Source organism: Anomaloglossus baeobatrachus, chromosome 5, assembly GCF_048569485.1.
Source record: "Anomaloglossus baeobatrachus isolate aAnoBae1 chromosome 5, aAnoBae1.hap1, whole genome shotgun sequence".
Lineage (NCBI taxonomy): Eukaryota > Metazoa > Chordata > Amphibia > Anura > Aromobatidae > Anomaloglossus > Anomaloglossus baeobatrachus.
Window position 1 is genome coordinate 380,882,493 of NC_134357.1, and position 10,458 is coordinate 380,892,950.

At 60.1% G+C, this 10,458-nt stretch overlaps 1 protein-coding gene across 1 annotated transcript in view; it reads right to left on the reverse strand.

The window, feature by feature from the left end:
- The window catches only part of LOC142310154 (embryonic polyadenylate-binding protein-like), a 113,000-nt gene extending 106,077 nt beyond the window's left edge, over positions 1-6,923 (reverse strand). Inside the window, exon 1 of the mRNA XM_075347640.1 lies at positions 6,874-6,923. The gene's annotated coding sequence lies outside the window, so the exon portion shown is untranslated. The remainder of the gene's footprint in view (positions 1-6,873) is intronic.
- Between the last annotated feature and the right edge of the window lie 3,535 nt (positions 6,924-10,458).

The window sequence follows — 10,458 nt, forward strand, 5'->3', positions numbered from 1 at the left end:
AAGCCGCAGTCTGACGGGAGGGGGCGCAGCAGCAACAACCAGCCGCAGTCTGACGGGAGGGGGCGCAGCAACAACCAGCCGCAGTCTGACGGGAGGGGGCGCAGAAACAACCAGCCGCAGTCTGACGGGAGGGGGCGCAGCAACAACCAGCCGCAGTCTGACGGGAGGGGGCACAGCAACAACCAGCCGCAGTCTGACGGGAGGGGGCGCAGCAACAACCAGCCGCAGTCTGACGGGAGGGGGCGCAGCAACAACCAGCCGCAGTCTGACGGGAGGGGGCGCAGCAACAACCAGCCGCAGTCTGACGGGAGGGGGCGCAGCAACAACCAGCCGCAGTCTGACGGGAGGGGGCGCAGCAGCAACAACCAGCCGCAGTCTGACGGGAGGGGGCGCAGCAGCAACAACCAGCCGCAGTCTGACGGGAGGGGGCGCAGCAACAACCAGCCGCAGTCTGACGGGAGGGGGCGCAGCAACAACCAGCCGCAGTCTGATGGGAGGGGGCGCAGCAACAACCAGCCGCAGTCTGACGGGACGGGGCGCAGCAACAACCAGCCGCAGTCTGATGGGAGGGGGCGCAGCAACAACAACCAGCCGCAGTCTGATGGGAGGGGGCGCAGCAGCAACAACCAGCCGCAGTCTGACGGGACGGGGCGCAGCAACAACCAGCCGCAGTCTGACGGGAGGGGGCGCAGCAACAACCAGCCGCAGTCTGACGGGAGGGGGCGCAGCAACAACCAGCCGCAGTCTGACGGGAGGGGGCGCAGCAACAACCAGCCGCAGTCTGACGGGACGGGTCGCAGCAACAACCAGCCGCAGTCTGACGGGAGGGGGCGCAGCAACAACCAGCCGCAGTCTGACGGGACGGGTCGCAGCAACAACCAGCCGCAGTCTGACGGGACGGGTCGCAGCAACAACCAGCCGCAGTCTGATGGGAGGGGGCGCAGCAGCAACAACCAGCCGCAGTCTGACAGGAGGGGGCGCAGCAACAACCAGCCGCAGTCTGACGGGAGGGGGCACAGCAACAACCAGCCGCAGTCTGACGGGAGGGGGCGCAGCAACAACCAGCCGCAGTCTGACGGGAGGGGGCGCAGCAGCAACAACCAGCCGCAGTCTGACGGGAGGGGGCGCAGCACCAACCAGCCGCAGTCTGATGGGAGGGGGCGCAGCAACAACCAGCCGCAGTCTGACGGGACGGGGCGCAGCAACAACCAGCCGCAGTCTGATGGGAGGGGGCGCAGCAACAACAACCAGCCGCAGTCTGATGGGAGGGGGCGCAGCAGCAACAACCAGCCGCAGTCTGACGGGACGGGGCGCAGCAACAACCAGCCGCAGTCTGACGGGAGGGGGCGCAGCAACAACCAGCCGCAGTCTGACGGGAGGGGGCGCAGCAACAACCAGCCGCAGTCTGACGGGAGGGGGCGCAGCAACAACCAGCCGCAGTCTGACGGGAGGGGGCGCAGCAACAACCAGCCGCAGTCTGACGGGAGGGGGCGCAGCAACAACCAGCCGCAGTCTGACGGGAGGGGGCGCAGCAACAACCAGCCGCAGTCTGACGGGAGGGGGCGCAGCAACAACCAGCCGCAGTCTGATGGGAGGGGGCGCAGCAACAACAACCAGCCGCAGTCTGATGGGAGGGGGCGCAGCAGCAACAACCAGCCGCAGTCTGACGGGACGGGGCGCAGCAACAACGAGCCGCAGTCTGACGGGAGGGGGCGCAGCAACAACCAGCCGCAGTCTGACGGGAGGGGGCGCAGCAACAACCAGCCGCAGTCTGACGGGACGGGTCGCAGCAACAACCAGCCGCAGTCTGACGGGACGGGTCGCAGCAACAACCAGCCGCAGTCTGACGGGAGGGGGCGCAGCAACAACCAGCCGCAGTCTGACGGGACGGGTCGCAGCAACAACCAGCCGCAGTCTGACGGGACGGGTCGCAGCAACAACCAGCCGCAGTCTGATGGGAGGGGGCGCAGCAGCAACAACCAGCCGCAGTCTGACAGGAGGGGGCGCAGCAACAACCAGCCGCAGTCTGACGGGAGGGGGCACAGCAACAACCAGCCGCAGTCTGACGGGAGGGGGCGCAGCAACAACCAGCCGCAGTCTGACGGGAGGGGGCGCAGCAGCAACAACCAGCCGCAGTCTGACGGGAGGGGGCGCAGCAACAACCAGCCGCAGTCTGATGGGAGGGGGCGCAGCAACAACCAGCCGCAGTCTGACGGGACGGGGCGCAGCAACAACCAGCCGCAGTCTGATGGGAGGGGGCGCAGCAACAACAACCAGCCGCAGTCTGATGGGAGGGGGCGCAGCAGCAACAACCAGCCGCAGTCTGACGGGACGGGGCGCAGCAACAACCAGCCGCAGTCTGACGGGAGGGGGCGCAGCAACAACCAGCCGCAGTCTGACGGGAGGGGGCGCAGCAACAACCAGCCGCAGTCTGACGGGAGGGGGCGCAGCAACAACCAGCCGCAGTCTGATGGGAGGGGGCGCAGGAGCAACAACCAGCCGCGGTCTGACGGGAGGGGGCACAGCAGCAACAACCAGCCGCAGTCTGACGGGAGGGGGCGCAGCAACAACCAGCCGCAGTCTGACGGGAGGGGGCGCAGCAACAACCAGCCGCAGTCTGACGGGAGGGGGCGCAGCAACAACCAGCCGCAGTCTGACGGGACGGGTCGCAGCAACAACCAGCCGCAGTCTGACGGGAGGGGGCGCAGCAACAACCAGCCGCAGTCTGACGGGAGGGGGCGCAGCAACAACCAGCCGCAGTCTGACGGGACGGGTCGCAGCAACAACCAGCCGCAGTCTGATGGGAGGGGGCGCAGCAGCAACAACCAGCCGCAGTCTGACAGGAGGGGGCGCAGCAACAACCAGCCGCAGTCTGACGGGAGGGGGCACAGCAACAACCAGCCGCAGTCTGACGGGAGGGGGCGCAGCAACAACCAGCCGCAGTCTGACGGGAGGGGGCGCAGCAGCAACAACCAGCCGCAGTCTGACGGGAGGGGGCGCAGCACCAACCAGCCGCAGTCTGATGGGAGGGGGCGCAGCAACAACCAGCCGCAGTCTGACGGGACGGGGCGCAGCAACAACCAGCCGCAGTCTGATGGGAGGGGGCGCAGCAACAACAACCAGCCGCAGTCTGATGGGAGGGGGCGCAGCAGCAACAACCAGCCGCAGTCTGACGGGACGGGGCGCAGCAACAACCAGCCGCAGTCTGACGGGAGGGGGCGCAGCAACAACCAGCCGCAGTCTGACGGGAGGGGGCGCAGCAACAACCAGCCGCAGTCTGACGGGAGGGGGCGCAGCAACAACCAGCCGCAGTCTGACGGGAGGGGGCGCAGCAACAACCAGCCGCAGTCTGACGGGAGGGGGCGCAGCAACAACCAGCCGCAGTCTGACGGGAGGGGGCGCAGCAACAACCAGCCGCAGTCTGACGGGAGGGGGCGCAGCAACAACCAGCCGCAGTCTGATGGGAGGGGGCGCAGCAACAACAACCAGCCGCAGTCTGATGGGAGGGGGCGCAGCAGCAACAACCAGCCGCAGTCTGACGGGACGGGGCGCAGCAACAACCAGCCGCAGTCTGACGGGAGGGGGCGCAGCAACAACCAGCCGCAGTCTGACGGGAGGGGGCGCAGCAACAACCAGCCGCAGTCTGACGGGAGGGGGCGCAGCAACAACCAGCCGCAGTCTGACGGGAGGGGGCGCAGCAACAACCAGCCGCAGTCTGACGGGACGGGTCGCAGCAACAACCAGCCGCAGTCTGACGGGAGGGGGCGCAGCAACAACCAGCCGCAGTCTGACGGGACGGGTCGCAGCAACAACCAGCCGCAGTCTGACGGGACGGGTCGCAGCAACAACCAGCCGCAGTCTGATGGGAGGGGGCGCAGCAGCAACAACCAGCCGCAGTCTGACAGGAGGGGGCGCAGCAACAACCAGCCGCAGTCTGACGGGAGGGGGCACAGCAACAACCAGCCGCAGTCTGACGGGAGGGGGCGCAGCAACAACCAGCCGCAGTCTGACGGGAGGGGGCGCAGCAGCAACAACCAGCCGCAGTCTGACGGGAGGGGGCGCAGCACCAACCAGCCGCAGTCTGATGGGAGGGGGCGCAGCAACAACCAGCCGCAGTCTGACGGGACGGGGCGCAGCAACAACCAGCCGCAGTCTGATGGGAGGGGGCGCAGCAACAACAACCAGCCGCAGTCTGATGGGAGGGGGCGCAGCAGCAACAACCAGCCGCAGTCTGACGGGACGGGGCGCAGCAACAACCAGCCGCAGTCTGACGGGAGGGGGCGCAGCAACAACCAGCCGCAGTCTGACGGGAGGGGGCGCAGCAACAACCAGCCGCAGTCTGACGGGAGGGGGCGCAGCAACAACCAGCCGCAGTCTGACGGGAGGGGGCGCAGCAACAACCAGCCGCAGTCTGACGGGAGGGGGCGCAGCAACAACCAGCCGCAGTCTGACGGGAGGGGGCGCAGCAACAACCAGCCGCAGTCTGATGGGAGGGGGCGCAGCAACAACAACCAGCCGCAGTCTGATGGGAGGGGGCGCAGCAGCAACAACCAGCCGCAGTCTGACGGGACGGGGCGCAGAAACAACCAGCCGCAGTCTGACGGGAGGGGGCGCAGCAACAACCAGCCGCAGTCTGACGGGAGGGGGCGCAGCAACAACCAGCCGCAGTCTGACGGGAGGGGGCGCAGCAACAACCAGCCGCAGTCTGACGGGACGGGTCGCAGCAACAACCAGCCGCAGTCTGACGGGAGGGGGCGCAGCAACAACCAGCCGCAGTCTGACGGGACGGGTCGCAGCAACAACCAGCCGCAGTCTGACGGGACGGGTCGCAGCAACAACCAGCCGCAGTCTGATGGGAGGGGGCGCAGCAGCAACAACCAGCCGCAGTCTGACAGGAGGGGGCGCAGCAACAACCAGCCGCAGTCTGACGGGAGGGGGCACAGCAACAACCAGCCGCAGTCTGACGGGAGGGGGCGCAGCAACAACCAGCCGCAGTCTGACGGGAGGGGGCGCAGCAGCAACAACCAGCCGCAGTCTGACGGGAGGGGGCGCAGCACCAACCAGCCGCAGTCTGATGGGAGGGGGCGCAGCAACAACCAGCCGCAGTCTGACGGGACGGGGCGCAGCAACAACCAGCCGCAGTCTGATGGGAGGGGGCGCAGCAACAACAACCAGCCGCAGTCTGATGGGAGGGGGCGCAGCAGCAACAACCAGCCGCAGTCTGACGGGACGGGGCGCAGCAACAACCAGCCGCAGTCTGACGGGAGGGGGCGCAGCAACAACCAGCCGCAGTCTGACGGGAGGGGGCGCAGCAACAACCAGCCGCAGTCTGACGGGAGGGGGCGCAGCAACAACCAGCCGCAGTCTGACGGGAGGGGGCGCAGCAACAACCAGCCGCAGTCTGACGGGAGGGGGCGCAGCAACAACCAGCCGCAGTCTGACGGGAGGGGGCGCAGCAACAACCAGCCGCAGTCTGACGGGAGGGGGCGCAGCAACAACCAGCCGCAGTCTGATGGGAGGGGGCGCAGCAACAACAACCAGCCGCAGTCTGATGGGAGGGGGCGCAGCAGCAACAACCAGCCGCAGTCTGACGGGACGGGGCGCAGCAACAACCAGCCGCAGTCTGACGGGAGGGGGCGCAGCAACAACCAGCCGCAGTCTGACGGGAGGGGGCGCAGCAACAACCAGCCGCAGTCTGACGGGAGGGGGCGCAGCAACAACCAGCCGCAGTCTGACGGGACGGGTCGCAGCAACAACCAGCCGCAGTCTGACGGGACGGGTCGCAGCAACAACCAGCCGCAGTCTGACGGGACGGGTCGCAGCAACAACCAGCCGCAGTCTGACGGGACGGGTCGCAGCAACAACCAGCCGCAGTCTGATGGGAGGGGGCGCAGCAGCAACAACCAGCCGCAGTCTGACAGGAGGGGGCGCAGCAACAACCAGCCGCAGTCTGACGGGAGGGGGCGCAGCAACAACCAGCCGCAGTCTGACGGGAGGGGGCGCAGCAGCAACAACCAGCCGCAGTCTGACGGGAGGGGGCGCAGCAGCAACAACCAGCCGCAGTCTGACGGGAGGGGGCGCAGCACCAACCAGCCGCAGTCTGATGGGAGGGGGCGCAGCAACAACCAGCCGCAGTCTGACGGGACGGGGCGCAGCAACAACCAGCCGCAGTCTGATGGGAGGGGGCGCAGCAACAACAACCAGCCGCAGTCTGATGGGAGGGGGCGCAGCAGCAACAACCAGCCGCAGTCTGACGGGACGGGGCGCAGCAACAACCAGCCGCAGTCTGACGGGAGGGGGCGCAGCAACAACCAGCCGCAGTCTGACGGGAGGGGGCGCAGCAACAACCAGCCGCAGTCTGGCGGGAGGGGGCGCAGCAACAACCAGCCGCAGTCTGATGGGAGGGGGCGCAGGAGCAACAACCAGCCGCGGTCTGACGGGAGGGGGCACAGCAGCAACAACCAGCCGCAGTCTGACGGGAGGGGGCGCAGCAACAACCAGCCGCAGTCTGACGGGAGGGGGCGCAGCAACAACCAGCCGCAGTCTGACGGGAGGGAGCAGAAAAAAAAAACAAAGCTTTTTTTTTTTTTTTTTGTTTACCCAATAAAACTTTGAGTCAGACATCAGTTATTACACCTTCTAAAGTAAAATGTAACGAATCTGCCGTGCACCTCCATCCTGCACTTTATAACTGTACACAGCCTCACCTGCGGCCAATATATGCAGACTACCGTGCCCCTTACCAAACACTAATGCACAGCCTGTACTATGTAGCACTTAACCCAGAATGGCCTCCTGTCCCGGGCCCAGCCCTCAGCACTCCCACTCACGCCATGTGGCGCATTATGGCGGGAAACCCGGCTCTGCCATTACCGTGGAGTCAGTCACAGCCCGGCAGTACAGACTGCACAGCCAGCAGCGCAGGAGCGGGACACAGGCCGGGGGCGGGGCCTGGCGCTCATATAGCCTCCTACAGCCAGCGCTCCGGCTCCCGGGCAGAGAGCATGCCGGGAAGGCGGCCCTGCTCTGTCACTGAAAACACCCATAGCAACCACTCACCCGACTGGTTGCTATAGACGTCTGCGCTCACTGTCTGCCCTCGGTCTCATATAGACAGTCTGTCATGTTTTATCACCTTCCCATTTTATACATTACAACATTCCATTAACTATTTGTGAGACGTTCTAAGTCCCTATAAACAAATCCCTCCATGTTGGGCCTTAGCAGCACAGGCTTCCACCCTGAACAGTGAAAAACACAATAGTAGCCCACAGCAATGGAGCCAATGTATGGACATAGTACCCGCTCAATCAGCATGACGAGAACACCATGGAGCATTCATTTACCGGTGATTATGCCGGATAAACCCGCCATATACTGTTAATAGCTTAATGTTAGGCAGGGTCCAAAAATTATCTGCCAGCGATAAAAAAAAAAATTCGGTAGCAAATTGGTTCGGGTAAGGCCTGGTTCACACAGTGTTTGGGGGAGGATTTTACAGTGGATCCATTTGGTAGGGAAGGGGTCTGTGGGGAAGAAAGCGCATGCATCTATTCCAGAAGGAAACCCTCCAAACTGCACTGTGTAATCAAAAGGCTGGAAAAAAACACTTCAGGAAACAAAAAACTAAGAAAAAACCTCCCCAAGGAGCAGCATTTCCAGAAGAAATTTCCACCAGAAGACTCATCGTTTTTAATTACCTAAAAAAGACACAAATAGCCACATGCACATACGCTTTCTGTTCATATCAATGTTTTCAGGCTTTTTTTTTTCCCCCTGACATGGTTTTAAAGCAGCAGTCCAGCAGTTTTTTGTTTTTTTTTTTATTTCACTGCTGGTGTGGCGCATAAATGCAAGATTCCTCCCCCTATCTTAGGGTATGTCCGCTCAATAGAGGGATAGCTAGCTTGGACAGCTGATTTTTATTTAGTTTTTTTTTTGGGGGGGGGGTTTAAAAAAAAAAAATGACATGGGGTTCCCCCCATATTTCATATCCAGCACTAGAACACCCCTCAGCTGTCTGCTATATCTTGGCTGCTTATGAAAAATAAAGGGGATCCCACATTTCACTTTTTTTTTTTTTTAAATGACGGAAGGTCCGGTACAGCAGACAACTGGGGGCTGATATTATTAGGGTGGGAAGGGCCATATTATTTGGTTCTTTCTATCCTAATAGCAGCCCACAGCCGCCCCAGAAGTGGCGCATCCATAAGATGTGCCAATTCTGGCGCTGGTCCCAGCTCTTCCCGTTGCCAATGTGCAGTGGCAATCGGGGTAATAAGGAGTTAATAATAGCCCACAGCTGCTACTAAGCCCTAGATTACTGATGGCAGTCGTCTGTGAAACGCCCCCATATCACTAATCTGTAAGTTAAAGTAAGTAAACACAAACACCCAAAAAATCCTTTGTGAAATAAAAGACAAAAAAAGCATCCTCTTTCACCACTTTAACCCCCCCAAACACCCCTCCAGGTCTGACGTAATGCACACGAGGTCCCACGATGCTTCTAGCAATGCTACATCTGATGAGCAAGCGCCATAGAACGACTGCCCGCTGTGAGCTCCACGCAGCAACTGAAGTGAGTTGCGCTATCAGTTGTGATGTCACTCAGGTTAGCCGCAGTCACAGCTGGAGTCCTTCACCTATGACAGCAAATCACCCGAGTGACTGAAGTGAGCCGCGCAATCAGCAGTGCCATCAATCAGGAGATTTCCGGTCACAGCTGGAGTTCTCCACCTTTGACCACAAATCAGGCGGCAACTGAAGTGAGTTGCAGGTGGAAGACTCACCTGAGTGACGTCACCGCTGTTCGCGCGGCTCACTTTAGTTGCTGTGTGGAACTCACAGCGGGCAGTCGTTCTATGGCGCTCGCTGTGAGCATCAGATGTAGCACTGCTGGAAGTGTTGTGGGACCTCGTGTGGCCTGGAGGAGTATTTGGGGGGTTAATAAAGTGGTGATAGAGGGTGCTTTTTTTTTTGTCTTTTATTTCAAGTAAAGTTTTTTTTTGGGAGTTTGTGTTTATTTACTTTCACTTACAGATTAGCGATTGGGGGGGTAAGTCCCATAGACGCCTACCATCACTAAGCTAGTGCTTAGTAACAGCTGTGGGCTGTTATTAACTCCTTATTACCCCGATTGTCACCACAGCGGGGCAACGGAAAGAGCCGGGCCCAGTGCCACAATTGGCACATATTATGGATGCGCCACTTCTGGGGCAGCTGTGGGCTGCTATTGTTAGGCTGGAAAGGGCCAAATAAGATGGCCCTTCCTGCCCCAATAATATTAGCCCCCAGTTGTCTGCTGTACCTTGCCTGGTTTTAGCAAAATGGGAGGGGCCAGATGGTTTTTACAGTACATCAAATGATTAAAAAAAAAGCGTGGAATCCCCTCTATTTTTCATATCCAGCCAAGGTACAGCAGACAGCTGAGGGTTGCAGCCTGGAGCTGTTCCTGTGCTGCATATGAAAAACATGGGGGTTTTTTTTACCCGTCAAACCCCCCCCGCCCCCCTCAAAAAAAAAAAATCCATTTTTTTGGTATAGGTTTAGACCTGATATTTTTGATGCAGAAATTCCTGTGTCTTTCAGATGTCCATATTACACGGATAGCACTTGTATGTAGTAGAGTCTGGGATGCCATAATTACATGTTTACTTGTTTTTTGAAGATTGAGCAAAAAAGCACAGACACATGTTGGATTAAAATCATCAATACTAGTCTATGGCTCTGTTAAAATAAATAAATCTAGACAGCACTAGGATGCCATCAGAATTATGGCCATTTTTCATTGACTGCTAGATCGAGAAGAGAATTTTTTTTTTTCTCTCAATCGAAAAAAACCCTCTGAAAAATGACAAAACTCAGATGACACTGACAAAAATCTAATAAAACATTAAGCAAAAGTCAGAGTAAACTAGGACAGTTTTTCTCGTATGGGAAAAACGGACACCTGAATGAGCCCTAAGGCTGATTTCAGATGTACCTGTAATCGCAGTGCGCGTACAGACCATGATGCACAGACCAGCTGTGGGTCTGCTGACCTGAACACTCGTAGGCCTCTTTCACACATCCGTGAAAATCATGCATGTTTTTCACGGATGTGTCAAAGGTGCATATTGCCCTCCGTGAGCTGTGTTTATGGCACATGTGTGTGTTCTCCGTGTGTAATCAGTGATAACACACAGAGAACAGGAACTTTCTGCTCACCTGTCCCTGGCTTCGCTGTCCGTGGTGCTGATCTTCGGTCCTGCCGACTCCCTGCTGCTGCTGCTTTTGGCCGCAATGAAGTGAATATGCGATGAGCATAATGAGCAAGGGTCGAAAGCAAGTGACAGCAGCGGCAGAGACAGGAGGGCTGGAGAAGGTGAGTATAGAAACTCACACGAGTGTGTTTTCTCCGGTGCGTGTCCCACAGAGCACATCCGTGCGGTCCGTGTGACACCCGTGATGCCGGAGAAA